The sequence below is a fragment of the Enhydra lutris genome, unplaced genomic scaffold (assembly GCF_002288905.1).
Source record: "Enhydra lutris kenyoni isolate GAN:26980312 unplaced genomic scaffold, ASM228890v2 scaffoldscaffold47, whole genome shotgun sequence".
NCBI classification, from domain to species: domain Eukaryota; kingdom Metazoa; phylum Chordata; class Mammalia; order Carnivora; family Mustelidae; genus Enhydra; species Enhydra lutris.
In genome coordinates, this window is record NW_019154131.1 from 6752187 (window position 1) to 6768504 (window position 16318).

A 16318-nucleotide genomic window follows, 5' to 3' on the forward strand; every position below is an offset into this window, starting at 1 on the left:
GTGGTAACAAAATTTCCACCCATCATGATTCTATAGAAACTATAAGGGAAACCTGAAGTTCTCCTTGTATCAAGCAATAAGGAGGCACTACTATTCTAACCCCTGTAGTGCTCACAAAGGAGATCTTGTAGAGAGTCCACACTTTCACCATTGCCTAAGAGTCATGACCCATACCACTGTGTTAGTAAGGATCTTGTGTGGATCTGGAACTTCCACTTCTACCCAGATGCTCTACTCACTCAAGCATCGATAGAGAGTGAATCAAAAACCTGTACTTCTACCTTTAATTGGATATTATAAGAGAGTGACCTTTCCACCCTCCATTGTAGCAATGTAAGAGGAAAGTCATTTAAAATAAATTTTAAAAGTTCAAATGATAACAACAGTAACACAATATGAAAACATCCTGATTTCAGTTGAAAATCAGTTTTCAAAATAAGATCCTAGAAAATCACAAACTGATGGAAAAATAACCAGATACCAACATAGACATAAGAAAGAAGTTTAAAGTACTTGACAAAAGATTTTAGAATGACCAAGATAACAGCTGAGTAAATATGAATATATTTAAAACAAATTAAAAATATTAAGTTTCAGGAAAGATATTGAAATTTTTAAGAAAGATTTTACAGAAAGAGAGAAAGAGATCAATCACAAGCAGGCAGTCGGGGGTGGGGGGGGAAGCAGCCTCCCTGCTGAGCAGAGAGCCCGATTCAGAGCTCCATCCCAGGACCCTGCAATCAAGACCTGAGCTGAAGGCAGAGGCTTAACTCTCTGAGTCACCCGGATGCCCCAAGAAATTGAAATTTTAAAGGATGTAAAGGAGAATGTAAAATAAATTAAGACACATTTTCCTGAATAATCAATAGACCAGTAAAGAACTGGAAGGAGAATTAGAAAATATTTTCAAATGATTGAAACAAACATACACCATGCCAAAAATTAGACAATTTAGTGTATGGAGGGCAATTTAGAGCTGTAAACAATAGTAATAAAAAAGAAAAATCTCAATTCAAAAGACTTTACCTAACTTTTACCATTAATAAAGTAGAAAAAGAACAAACTCAATAATATACAAGTAGAAGGAAGGACATAACAAAGGAAAAAGCAGAAATAAATGGAATAGAAAGTAAAATATATGAATAAATAAAGCCAAAACAACAAAAAGTTGGCTCTATGGAAAGATAAGCAATTAACTAGTTAAAGAGTGACCTTGAAAAAAGTGAAAAACCACTCAAAATCATGGTATCAAGGATAAAGGGAATGCTACTATTGACTAAAAGGTAGTAATAGATAAAGATAATTATAAGGAAATACTATGAACAATTGTATGCCAGTGAGTTACTTAACTTAGACAAAATAAACTGCGATAGATCTGTAATGGATAGAGAGATTGAACCAGTAATCACGAAACATCCCACAATAAAAAACTTGGTCCAGATGGCTTCCCTGTTTATTTCTACCAAATTCTTAAATAAAGTATTAACATAAATGTTTTACAAACTCCTCCAAATGTCAAAGTGATGAGGATATTTATTAACTTGTTCTATGAAGCCATTATTATTCTAATATCAAAATCAGATGTCACAAGAAAAATAAACCACAGTCAGATATCTATTATGAATGTAAATGTAAAAGTAAAAAAAAAAAGTAATCAACAATATATAGAGAGCCTTACTTACTATGAGCAAAGCAGATTTATGCTATGCATACTGGTTTGGTACAGGTTTGCTTTCAGTGGAGATGAAATGTTCTATAGGTGAAGGAGATGATGTCACACCTGTTTGAATATACTGAAAAACCACTATGCACTTTTTAAAGAAGGTGAATTTTATGGTGTATGAATTATATTTCACAAAACTCTTTTAAAAGCTAATACTAATCCTACACAATTTTCTTCAAAACACTGAAAGAGACAGTAACATATCCTAACTCACTTTATAAGGCATGGATTACCTAGGTCCAAAATCAGAAACATAAAGCAAAACAAACAAACAAACAAAACCTAAAAAAGCACAAATTTACAATACAATATTCCTCCAGAATATAGATGCAAAAATCCTCAATCATTTAAACTATGCAATATATATAAACAGCAATATGTAATGATAAAATGGGATTTATTCTAAAAATACAAGCCTGGATCATTGAAAAGTGATCTATTTAGGGGTACTTGACTGGCTCTGTAGATGGAGTGTGCGCCTCTTGATCTCTTGATCTTTATACCCATGTTGGGTGTAAAGATTATTTAAAAATAAAATCTTTTAAAAAAGTGATATATTTTATTAAAGAAAAGAAAAACCAAAATGATAAAAAGCTTAATAGATGCAGAAGAACATTTGACAAAATTCAGTATCCATTTAATGTTCATAGTCAAAACACACACACATATACCCACACTCATATACCTTCATGATTTAAAACACAATGATTACAAACTGTTATAAATTTGACCTTTCTGAATAAGATAAAGGGCTTTTATTTGTTTATTTATTTTTATTTTTTAAAGATTTTATTTATTTATTTGACAGAGAGAGAGATCACAAGTAGGCAGAGTCAGGCGGGGAGGGGGTACAGTGAATCAGGCTCTCCCCTGAGCAGACAAATGAGCAGAGAGCCTGTTGTAGTGTTTGATCCCAGGACCCTGAGATCACCACCTGAGCTGAAAACAGAGGCTCAACCCAGTGAGCCACTCAGACTCCTGATAAACGGCGTTTAAAAAAAAACAGTCAAATCCATGCAATACCATATTTAATGATACATGACACAATATGTTATTTTGATTTCAGGAGGTAAGCATTTTCTGCCCTCAACATTCCTATTCACTACTGTATTAGAGGTAATTAATAGTACAATAAAATATTTTTAAAATGCAATTAAAAATTAAGAATAGAAGGACTGCAGATTACTTTTCTTTATAGAAATACAATCTACCACAAAGCTAATAGATGTAATTAGTGACTTTAGTAGTGTTATAAGATGCATATTACATATATAAAAATACATTAAATTTCTAAATGATAACAGTGGACATTTGGAAATCAAAATCAATATAGCATTTTATACTAGTAACCAATTAAATACTTAGTCATAGATTTAGCAAAAAATAGATAATGTCTGCTGAAAACTACAAAATATATTAATGAAAGAAATCCAAAAGACCTAAATAAATGGAAAAGATATGTCCTGGATTGATGAATATTTTTAAGATGTCAGTTCTTCTCAAAATGCTCCTAATATTTTCAGTACAATTTCAATCAAAATTGTGGTAGGATAGCTACAGATATTGTTAAGCTGATTCTAAAATTCTTAATTAAAAAATAAACAAAACAAAACAAAACTAGAAAACTACAAGAATTATGAAAAAGAACGAGGTTGGAGGACAGAGACTATTTGATTTCAGTATATAAAACAGAACTTCACAGTCTGCTTTTGAACAAAGGTCATGTGTTATTGACTAAATATATAGAGAGAATAGAAAAGAGAGCCCGGAAATAGAGGTATACAAATATAGTTAAGCAATTTTCAAAAGTGATGCCAAGAAATTTCAATTAAGGAAAGACTGTCTTTTCAACAAATGGTGGAATAATTGGACATATGTACTTTGAAAACTAACCTTAATTCATGCATTTCATTGTATACAAAAAGTATCTCAAAATGGATCACATTCACATATAAAACAAGAAAACTATAAAATACATAAAAGGAAACAATGGAAAAAAAATCTTAGAGACTTTGGATTAGGCAAAACTTCCATGGATATGATGCCAAAATCACACTGAATACAATATAAGATTGATAAATTGGATTTAATCAAAATTAAAAACTACTGTTTTACCAATGTTGTTACTAAGAGTAAACACAAGTCATAGATTGTGAGGAAATATTTGACAATCTCATATCTGATAAAATATTGTTACTAGAGAATATTAGTTTACTCTAAAAACACAATGATTGGAAAACTAACATCCAGATTTTAAAAATGAATAAATAATTCAAATAGACACCAGAGGGAGATAAATTAAAAGTTCCCTGAAATACCACTACACTACTTGAATGAATAAATCTTTCTGAAAAGCTAACACTTGTTCATGAGGATGCTGAACAACTAGAATTCTCATATTTTCTGGTGGTAATGCAAATTGGTACAATCACTTTGAATACGTTTTCCAGTTTCTTATAAAGCTAAACATATACTTCCCATATGATTTTGTAATTTCTCACCGAGGTATTTGTTCAGTGAAGTAATAACTTCTGCTCATACAATTCTTATATAAAAATGTTTATTACAGCTTTACTTGTATGTTAAACATAGAAGCATCTCAAACGTCCCTCAAATGGGAAAAGGACAAACTATTGTGCATATAAATAAATTCTAGGTAAAGGTCTTCTCAGAAGATGGACAAATAGAAAGACCTTAAGATCACTCTGTCCCACATTTACAAATAGACATTATTCATATCCAAGTAAATAAACCAGAGAGTCACTCAAAGATTGGCAGAACAAATTCTACAACTAAATGTAGAGTAGAAGCCACACTGGAGAGATTAGGAAGGGCAATCATTGGGAGCTGTCTGTGAGAGGAGCTACAGAGAGTAAAGGAAAAGTACCAGGGAGCCCACATGGGGAAAACAAATCTCCACAATGTCTGGCCTTTAAAACCAGAGGGACTGAATTCCATGAGTTTGTGTAACAGGAGGGCCTTGGAGTCTGGAGATGTAAAAGTCAGCTGATGCACCACTGGAAGCTGGAAGCATGGAAGAAAGCAACAGTTCACACAATGCCTGAGGCAAACAGAAGGGACATCTTTTTATACTGATTTCTGAGCAAATTGGGGGACTTCTCAGGGGGAAAAAAAAGAGTCACCATTTTCCTTCTTTATCCCCCAAAAACTGCACAGATATTTACTACCTAATCTGCTAGCAGTGCATGCTGCCCATGGGTTCTCCTGAGGACTCACCTACTCCAACTCTGCTGGCTTTGGCCTTGAGCTCAGCACAAATTTTGTTAACTTGCTATGCTCCCTGCTTAGTCACAGTCTCCCTGTGCCATCGTGTTTCAGGTTATCTGGCCTAGGACTGGAAGACTCAGTGCAAATTTTGCTAATGCCAGGCATGAGCCCTACCAAGCCACCATACACAGATACTACACCTTTGGTTGCTGCTGCAAGCTGCACCTCCAGCAGCCATTCTGCTGTGAGGAATCAAGCCTAGGACTAGCACTCAGTGCAAATTTTGCTAATTCTGCTGCCCACCCCTGACCTTCCTCCAGTCATGCCCCCTTAAAGCTTGTCTGCCTGGGTTTCACTAGTATTGCAGAGAGCAAGAACAGTCCACAATAAGAAGTCGGTGCAGAGAGTCTGTACTAAATGGGAAAACAACTCAAACACAATAGCAGGATGCAAACAACACACATGGGAGACTCTCCTGAGATAGCAGGTTCTGGTGAATAGGGGACACTGCACTGCAAGGCACTACAGGACCTCTTCTTCATAAAGTCACTACTTTCACGACCAGAAGATGTAGCTGACTTCCCTAACACAGAGAAATAGACACAAAGAGGTAGACAAAATGAGGAGACAGAGGGATAGGTTCCAAATTAAAGAACAGGACAAAATCACAGCAGGAGATATAAATGAAGCAGAAACAAGTAATATGTCTGATAAAGAATATAAAGTAAAGATCATAAAGATACTCACTGGACTTCAGAGAAGGGTTGAGGACATCAGTAGGACCCTTGACAAAGAGATAAAATATAACATATAAGAGATGAAGAACTCAAATAAAATGAAAAATACAATAGATGGATTAAATAATAGGCTACAGGAAACAGAGGAATGTATCAGTGACCTGGAGAATGAGTAATGGAAGGCAATCAACCTAAACAGAGGAAAGACAAACAAATACTTTCTTATGAAAATAGACTTACAGAACTCAGTGATTCCATCAAGCAAAGTAGCATTGCATTATAGGGACCCCAGAAGGAGAAGAAAGGAAAAAAAAGCACAGACAATGTATTTAAAGAAATAATAGCTGAAAAATTCCTGAATCTAATAGGGAAACAGAGATCCAGATTCAGAACACACAGATATTCCTCAATAAATTAAACCCCAGAAGGTCCACACCAAGATATAGTAATGAAAATAGCAAAAAAGAAGGATAAAGAATTTTAACATTTGTGAGAAAAAGGAAGACATATATATTCAGAACAAACCCCATAAAGCTATTAGCCGATTTTTCAGCAGAAACTTTGCAGGCCAGAAGAGAGTGGCATGATGTATTTAAAGTGCTGAAGGGGAAAAATCTGCAGCCAAGAATACTCTATCCAGTAGGGTTACCAGTCAGAATAGAAGGAAAAATAAAGAGGTTCTCAGGCAAACAGAGATTAAAAGAATCCATGACCACTAAACCAACCCTAAAATAACTGTTAAAGGGGGCTCTCTGAGTAGAGTATGACAAATAAGAAGCACTAAAACAAACAAAACAAATATATCTGTAAAAATTAGTCAAGAGAAACACACAGAAAAGGTGAAAATATATTCAGATATCTGAAACATGGAGGTCATGTTCAAAATTAAGTGAGCATCATATTAGGCATAATATAGACTGCTATATGCAGATGTTAAAGATAAAGCAAATGGTAAACACAAATAAAAAGCAGTAATAGAAATGCAAAAAAAAGAGTAGGGAATCCAAATATATTACTAAAGAAAACCATCAAACCATGAAAAAGAGAGGTTAAGGATCATAAATAAACTACAAAAAACACACACACAAAAAAACCAAACAGCAATAAATATGTATTTATCAATAATTACTTTGAATTAAATGGACTAAATGCTCCAATCAAAAGACATAGATGAGAGTAGATAAAAATATATAAAAAGTTAAAAAGATTAAAACCCATTTATATGCTAACTGCAAGAGACTCATTTCAGACCTAAAGATACCTGCAGATTGAAAGTAAGAGGATGGAGAAATATTTATTTTGGAAATCGATGTCAAAAGGAAGCCTGAATAGCAATACTTATTTTAGACAAAGTAAACTTTAAACACAGTTTCTAAAAAGGGACAAAGTAGGACAGTATATAATAATAAAGGAGACAATCCACAAAGAAGATACCAAAATTGTAATTATTTATGCACCCCTAATGGGAGTACCCAAATATATAAAAGAGTTAGTAAAAAGCATAAAGGAATTAATCCACAGTAATACAATAATAGAGGGAGAGTTTAATACCCTATTTGTATTAATGGATATATCATCCAAACAGAAAATTAACAAGAAGACAGTGGTTTTGAATGACGCACCTGACCAGAAAGACTTAATAGATACATTCAGAACATTCCATCCCAATACAGCAGAGTACACATTTTTTTCCAGTGCACACAGAACATTCTCCAGAATAGATCACATATCAGAATAGCCCACAAAAAAGTCTCAATAAAGTAAAAAAGATTGAAGTTATACAGCATCTTTTCTGACCACAACACTGGAACTAGAAATCAATCACAAGAAAAAAAAATCTAGAAAGACCACAAGTACTTGGGGTTAAATAATATCCTATTAAACAGGGACACATGGGTAGCCCAGTTGATTAAATGTCTAACTCTTGACTTCACTCAGATCATCATCTCAAAGTTGTGAGATTGAGCCCCATGTGAGGCTCCATGCTGGGCATGGAGCCTATTGGGTTTCTCTATCTTCTCCCTCTGCTGCTCCTCTCTCTCAAATAAATCTTTAAAAAGATAACATGCTGGGAGAGGGTGATTGGGTTATGGACATTGGGGAAGGTATGTGCTATGGTGAGTGCTGTGAAGTGCATCAACCTGGCGATTCACAGACCTGTACCCCTGGGACTAATAGTACATTATATGTTAATTAAAAAAAATTAAAAAAAATAACATGCTACTAAACAGTGAGTGGATCAAGAATTCAAAGAAGAGTGGTGCCTCAGTGTCTCAGTCATTGAACCCCTGCCTTCGGCTCAGGTCATGATCCCAAGATCCTGGCATCGAGCCCCTCATCGGGCTCCCTGCTCAGCAGGAAGCCTGCTTCTCCCTCTTCCACTCCCCCTGCTTGTGTTGACTATCTCACTGTCTCACTCTTTGTCAAAAAAATAAATAAAATCTTAAAAAAAAATCCAAAGAAGAAATAAAAAAAAATACATGGAAACAAATGAAAATAAAAATGCAATAGTCCAAAATCCTTGGGATACAACAAAAACTGTTTTAAGAAGGGAGTTTATAACAAATACAGGGTTAACTCAAGAAGCAAGAAAAAGATCAAATCAACAACCTAACTTTACACCTATAGGAGCTAGAAAAAGAGAAACAACAAACAAAACCTAAAACCAACAGAAGGAAGGAAATCATAAAGATTAGAACAGAAATAAATGAGATAGAAAGTTTAAAAAAAATAGAACTGATTAATAAAACCAGGAGGTGGTTCTTTTAAAAGATCAATAAAATTGATAAACTTCTAGCCAGATTCATCAAAGAGATGAAGTACACAAATGAACAAAACACAACAGAGAAAGGAGAAATAATAACTAAAACCACAGAAATACAATCATAAGAGAATAATATGAAAAACTATATGCCAACATATTAGACAACCTAGAAGAAATGGATAATTTCCTAGAAACATATATCCTGTCAAAACTAAACAGGAAGAAATAGAAAATCTGAAAAGACCAATTATCATCAAGGAGATTGAACCAGTAATAAAAATTTGCCCCAAAAGCCCAGGAACTTATGAATTCACAGGCAAACTCTACCTAACAGTTAAGGAAGAGTTAATGCCTATTCTTCTCAAGTAATAAATAATATAATAAAATATATATAATAATATAATAAAAAATAAAAGAAGGAAAACATCCAAATTCTGCCAGTACCACCCTGATATTAAAACAAGGAAAAGAACATCACAAAGAAAACTACAGGCCAGTTTCCCTGATGAACAGAGATGCAAAAATTCTTAACAAAATACTAGCTGACTGAATTCAACAGTACACTGAAGAAATCATTCACCAAAATCAAATGGGATTTGTTCCCGGGGAGGAAGGATGGTTCAATATTTGCAAATCAAGACACTGATAAGGAAAAGGAGAAAAATCCTATGGTCATTTCAATTGATGTAGAAGAAGCATTTCACAAAATACAATATCCATTTGTGATAAAAGCCCTCAATAAAGTAGGGGTAGAAGGAACATATCTCAACACAATAATGTGCACATATGAAAAATGCAGACTTACATCATACTCCATAGGGAAACACTGAATTTCCCACTACCGTCAGGGATAACAAGGATGGCCACTCTCCTCACTTTTATTCAGCACAGCACTGGGAAGTCCTAGCCGCAACAATTAGACAACATCAGAAAATAAAAGGGATCAGAATTAGTAAGGAAGGAGTTAGACTTTCACTCTTTGCAGATAACATGATATTCTATATAGAAAACCCAAAAGAATGCACCAAAAAACTGCTAAAACTGATAAAGGAAGTTTGTAAAGGTATAGGTTAGAAAAGTTAATGTATAGAAATCTGTAGCATTTCTATATACAAACAATGAAGCAGCAGTAAGTGAAATTAAGAAAACAGTCCATTTACAATTACACCCCAGAATAATAATACCTAGGAATAAATACAAAGAGGTGAGAGATCTCTCACTCTAAAAACTATAAAATACTGAGGAAGGAAACTGAACACAACACAAAGAAATGGAAAGACATTCCAAACTCATGGATTAGAAGAACAAATATTGTTGAAATATCTATACTACCCAAAGCAATCTACACATTTAAGGCAATCCCTATCAAAATACCAACAACATTTGCATAAAACTGGACCAAACTACCTTAAAATTTATATGGAACCACAAAAGACCCTGAATAGACAAAATAATTTTGAAAAAGAAAAGAAAGCCTGAAGATATCATAATTTCAGACTTCAAGTTATATTACAAAGCTGTAATGATCAAAACAGTATAGCACTTACACAAAAGTAGGCACATAGATCAATGGAACAGAATATAAAACCCAGAAATGAACCCACAAATATGATCAATTAGTCTTCACCAAAGCAGGAAAGAATGGCAAAAAAAGATAGTCTTTTCAACAAATGGTGTTGGGAAAACTGCTCGGGTACATGGGAAAAAATAAAACTGGAACACTTTCATACATCACACACAAAAATTAACCGAAAATGGGTTAAAGACCTAATGGTGAAACCTGAAACCATAAAATCCTAGAGGAGAGCACAGATAGTAATTTCTCTACCATCAGATGTAGCAACATTTTTCTAGATCTATCTCATAAGACAAGGGAAATAAAAATAAACTGTTGGGACTTCATCACAATAAAAAAGCTTCTGCACAACAAAGGAAACAATCAAGAAATCTCAAAAGCAAACTAGAGAATGGGGGAAGATATTTGCAAATGACATATTGGATAAAAAGTTAGTATCTTAAATATAAAAGGAACTTAGATAACTCAACATTGAAAAAACAAATAATCCAACTAAAAATGGGCAGAACCACATGAATAGATATTTCTCTAAAGACATATAGATGGCCAACAGACACATGAAAAATTGCTTGACATCACTCATCATGAGGGAAATGCAAATCAAAATACAATGAGATATCACCTCACACCTGTCAAAATGGCTAAAAGGAGAAAGGGGAACCCTCTTTTGATGTTGGTGGGAATGCAAACTGGTGCAGCCACTTTGACAAAATGGTTCCTCAGAAAGTTAAAAATAAAACGACCCTACTATGTAGTAATTGCCCTATGGGGTATTCATCCAAAATACAAAACTCTAATACAAAGGTATACATTCACCCCTGGTTTTTTTTATTATTATTTACAGTAGCCAAATAACCGAAGCAGTCTTAAATATCCTCTGATAGATAAATGGATATTTGCATTTAATGTAAATAAATATTTGCATTTAATAATATAATTTACATTTACATTTAATAAAAATAAACATTTACATTTAATATTCCACTGTATATGTGTACAGTGGAATATTATTCAGTATATGTGTACAGTGGAATATTATTTGGTCCTAAAAAAGAATAAAATATTGTCATTTGTAATGACATGGATGGAAACAGATTATAGCCTGGGTGGCTCAGTGAGTTAAAGCCTCTGCCTTCGGCTCAGGTCATGATCCCAGGGTCCTGGGATCGAGCCCCACATCGGGCTCTCTGCTCAACGGGGAGCCTGCTTCCTCTGCTCTCTCTCTGCCTGCCTCTCTGCCTACTTGTGATCTCTGTCTGTCAAATAAATAAATTTAAAAAAATCTTAAAAAAAAAGGAAAAGAAACAGATTATAATCCTAAGCAAAAGAAGCCAGTCAGAGAAAGACAAATACCATATAGTTTCACTCATATATGGAATTTAAGAAACAAAATAAGCAAAGGGAAATAGAGAGAGAAACAAAAAATAGACTCAACTATAGAAAACAAACTGATGGGTGTCTGGCCAGCTCAGATGTTTGAGCACATAACTTTGGCTCAGGTCATGATCCCAGGATCCTGGGATTGAGTCCCATGTCCGGCTTCCCATTTGTCAGGTCCCCATTCAGTGGGGAATCTGTTTCTCCCTCTCCCATCATTGTGCTTTCACACTCCTCTCTCTCTCTCAAATAAATACACAAAATATTTTTTAAAATCAAATATTAAAAAAAAGAGAGAGAAAACAAACTGATGATTACCAGAAAGGAGGTATGTGGGCTATAGTAAAATAGGTGATGTGGATTAAGGAGTACACTTGTCATGATGAACACTGGTAAATAGAAGCGTTAAGTATACTACATTGTACACCTGAAACTAATATAACACTGTATGTTGACTATACTGGAATTAAAATAAAATTGAAAGAAAAAATACATTCTACTTAATAATACAAAGGAACAAATTAATGATACACAAAACATCAATGAATCACAAATGCCTTATTCTTAGTAAAGGAAGCCAGACTGAAAGGATCTCAAGTGCATGATCCTTCTGTATGACATTCTTGAAAGGATAAAACTAGAGAAATAGAACAAAGACCAGTGAATAGCAGGGTCTGGAGTGGGAAAAGTGCTTGTCTACAAAGGGGAAAATTACATTTATTAATGTCATGATTTTTTTTTTAAGATTTTATTTATTTATTTGACAGACAGAGATCACAAGTAGGCAGAGAGGCAGGCAGAGAGAGAGCAGAGGAAGTAGGCTCTCCGCTGAGCAGCAAGCCCGATGAGGGGCTCGATCTCAGGACACTGGGATCACGACCTGAGCTGAAGGCAGAGGCTTTAATCCACTGAGCCATCCAGGTGCCCCAATGTTATGATATTTTAATATTAACTTATACACATTAGAATATAACATACATAGCCTATGTATATTACATGTGAATCAAATTACTATCTTTATATAATACAGAGAAATTAAATTATATGTAATGTGTAGTTTAAATGAATTGTATATGTGACACATATACAAAAATTTATCTTAGAAATTGATAAAAATTGAGCAATTACCTAAAATTAGAGCACCTAAAGTTATTTTAATTTTGGTAAATTTTCTTCCATTTTAAGTATGCATATGTATATATTTGTATATAGCTATTTACATTCATGATTTTGATAGTCTGTATAATTTATTTTCAGTTAAAGTGTAATAATGATTAGTTCAAATGCCTCAGTCAAATCTTTGCATGTTATTTCATTAAATACTGATACTACTAATACAACACTAACATCAATAAAGGCAAATAGCTATGTTTAGTTTTCACAATAACCTCAGAAACATGGTGTTACTGTTTTAAGTTTTATTATTATAAGCCTTAGGTTAAGTACACACTCAGAAATTAGGGAGGAGAAACAGCTGAACATAGCATAAAAGCTATTTGAAAAAAAAAATCACTTATATGGGACCTTTATACATTTACTCCTCCAAATGTGATATGTAATAATGCTTTTGATTTTCTCAGATCTTCAGAATTCCCTTTGTCACATAATACTTTTAATTTTATGTGACAGAATTTTATTTCATATCTTATGTTTTATTTATGAATTTGCATGGTTTTATTTTTAAATTTCATATGCTCAACCTAAAAATATATGCAACAGACTTTATGGAAACCAGGTTTTGCTCTTACTGTTTCCCAAATATTTATTTATGCAAATTAATTTTAAGATTAAGTTTCCCCATTGTTTTTGCTGATTTATTATACTTAGAGTTATTATACATTACAAATTATTTTTCACATACAAAAACCAGATATTTCTAAGCTTTATTATTTCATGTTGCAGGTGTGTTTCAATTATTATAACTTAAAAACATAGTTTTTGTGCATTTAAAATATATGAGAATAGATCTCATGCTGCATTTGTTAACACAGTACAATAAAACAACACAACACAAAATAAAACAAAAACATATATCTTCATATTTGTAACACTGGACTCCTTCATTTATTCTCTTCTATTTGAAAAGCTATCATTTTTCATTTTCACCTAACTTTAATGTTTTCTAAAATTATTTTGAAATGGGAAAATATATTTAAAAATTGGACTTTTCAACAAATATGCATTAGGCCACTAGACAATAGTTAACATATTTGAACCACAATTACAAAGATGTTAGTCTAGAACTTCATATGAAGCCAAATTTAGCTTTAGGTTTACAGTTAAACTTACCAACCATGGAAGAAATCCCTGCCTCATTTATTCAAAAAATGTGAATTAGCTGGCTTTTAACCTTTCTTTCAGAATCAAATGAAATATATGGGAAGCACTTAGCACAGTTTTTGGTCCTGTTCAAATGGTAATTATTCTTATTATCAGTAATTTCTGTATACTAACTACATCTACCAATATAAAAACCCCCTTATATAAAAAGTTCTCTAAGGATGGCATAAATAAGCATTTCAGATTGGTATAGCTATCAAGGAAATACATTCTGTCATTTCTGTATGTATAAATATAAATATATAAATGTATATGTTAATTCCATCCAATAAATTATAAATTATACCTACTATGTGTATTACATATAAAGATTGAACTGTAGCTTCTCAAAGGCTCCATCATAAAGTGCCTCCATTTTCGTAATACATAATAGATAGTACAGGTAATTCATATAGATTATAATGGAAGACTTGGGTGTATCACCCCAGGAGAGTAAGGGAAAAAGAAAATCATTGCTATACCCTTATAACAATAGCCATTGATTTTTTTTTAATAAACATAGCTCAACCTTTTAGTAGAGAGATATTCTTGTAGATAGTCTATGCATTATTTATTTTTTATAATATAACTTAAGCATACACAAATGTAAAGCTAAATATGCTTTATTTGAGCTTAAAGTTTATGATTTTTTATGGATAACAAAAAATTACAACTAAACACAATATAAATTAAAAACCATAATTTTCTTTTTTTTTTTTTAAAGATTTTATTTATTTGACAGAGAGAGATCACAAGTAGGCAGAGAGGCAGGCAGAGAGAGAGGGGAGGAAGCAGGCTCCCCGTGGAGCAGAGAGCCCGATGCGGGGCTCGATCCCAGGACCCTGAGATCATGACCTGAGCCGAAGGCAGAGGCTTTAACCCACTGAGCCACCCAGGCGCCCAAAAACCATAATTTTCTTAATAACATCCTTGCCTTAAAGGTAATCCTGTGTTAAAACTAAATTACAAATATTGAGTTAATTCTACAAATATGTTTTATATTTATTGTCTTTCACTTGTTATTAGTTATTTTTTGTATTTTGAGCTTGTTGGGTAATTACTGATGTTATTGCCTTTATAATTGTTTTATATTCTATCCTCTTAGTGACTTTAAAAACAATCATCCCTTATTTTCAATGGGTCAATAAAAATTGTAGCTTAAGACTCAATCAAAGCCCTTGTCAACTGTATATCAGCAATGTGTGTTTCATTTATGGTCAGATATGAGTCTGTGAGAACAGTTAAAGAATTCAGCTTCCATTGTGCTTACACAGGAAGAATGAGTAGTGTTCCTGGTTTGTGTATAGAAATGACTCTTGGGTTGTGCTGATGCTGATGGAACAGCACTGTTGCTATGGCCCTAACTGAGCTTTGGTTTTAAAAATCTACTTGCATGGAAATGGTGCCTAAGGGATGTTGATATGATTAAAAAGAAAAAAAATTACATTTTTAATTTAAAAATATACTAAACAAGCCCAAAACATTGGTATCTAAGTTTCTAGAACTATGTGAAGTCAGTATTATTCACAATATTACATACTTCTACATTTAAATTTTCCATCAGGTCTATATGAGCCAAAATTACTAAGCTTTTAATTCTGGCTTTAAATATTTTTCTACATGAGGTGCCTGGGTGGCCCCATGTTGGGTTCCATGCTCAGCATGGAGTCTGCTTGAGATTCTCTCTCCCTCTCCCTCTGCCCCTCCCACTCATGCTGTCTCTTTAAATAAACAAATCTTTAAAAAAAATGTCTTTCATAATAAGCTTTCTGGAAAGGAAAAATTCAAGTAACAATAGATATTTCTCTAATAATAATTGGTATGTTGTTTATAAAAGTCATACTTTGGAGCACGTGGGAGGCTCACATGGTTAAGCGTGCAAGTCTTGATTTTGGCTCAGGTTATCATCTCAGGGTCCTGAAATCAGGCTCTGCATTGGGCTCCCCACTCAGCAGGGGGTCTACTTGTCTTCTTTTCCTGCCCCTCCTCCCACTCACTCTTTCTTAAATAAATAAATAAATCTGAAAAAAAAATAAAGGTACACTTTCTTTCAAATATTACATTTAGCATGGGGAAATATAGCTTTTTCTCTCTCCTACTGTCTTTCAAAATTTCCATTGAAAGTGGAAAAAGTTTGAGTCAAAATTCAATGGATTCAATTCCTCCCATTTCAGTCTTCTTTTTTTTTTTTTTTTTTGGTAAATAAAATCCATTTGTAGTAGTAGTTTAGGTGATAATAATTACAATGAGTAAGGCCAAATTAAGTATTTTAGTAATTAGCATTAGGCTAACAGGGTTGATTTTAGATAATAGGGGCAATATAGCCAATGAGAGAGAAAAAGAAAGATTTTATATTCACATGTTATAAGCATTGATAGAATCTAAGCCAAAAACAAAGGCAATGCATGTTGTTAACAGGATCTTCTTTGACCATAAAAAAATTGTGAAGACTGGTCACAACCTTTGACACAATTAGATAGGACTCCATCCTAGGACCCTGGGATCATGACCTGAGCTGAAGGCAGATGCTTAACTGAATGAGCCACCCATCATAAGTGTTTTCTCTTTGATAACAGAACATATATATTGAAAGA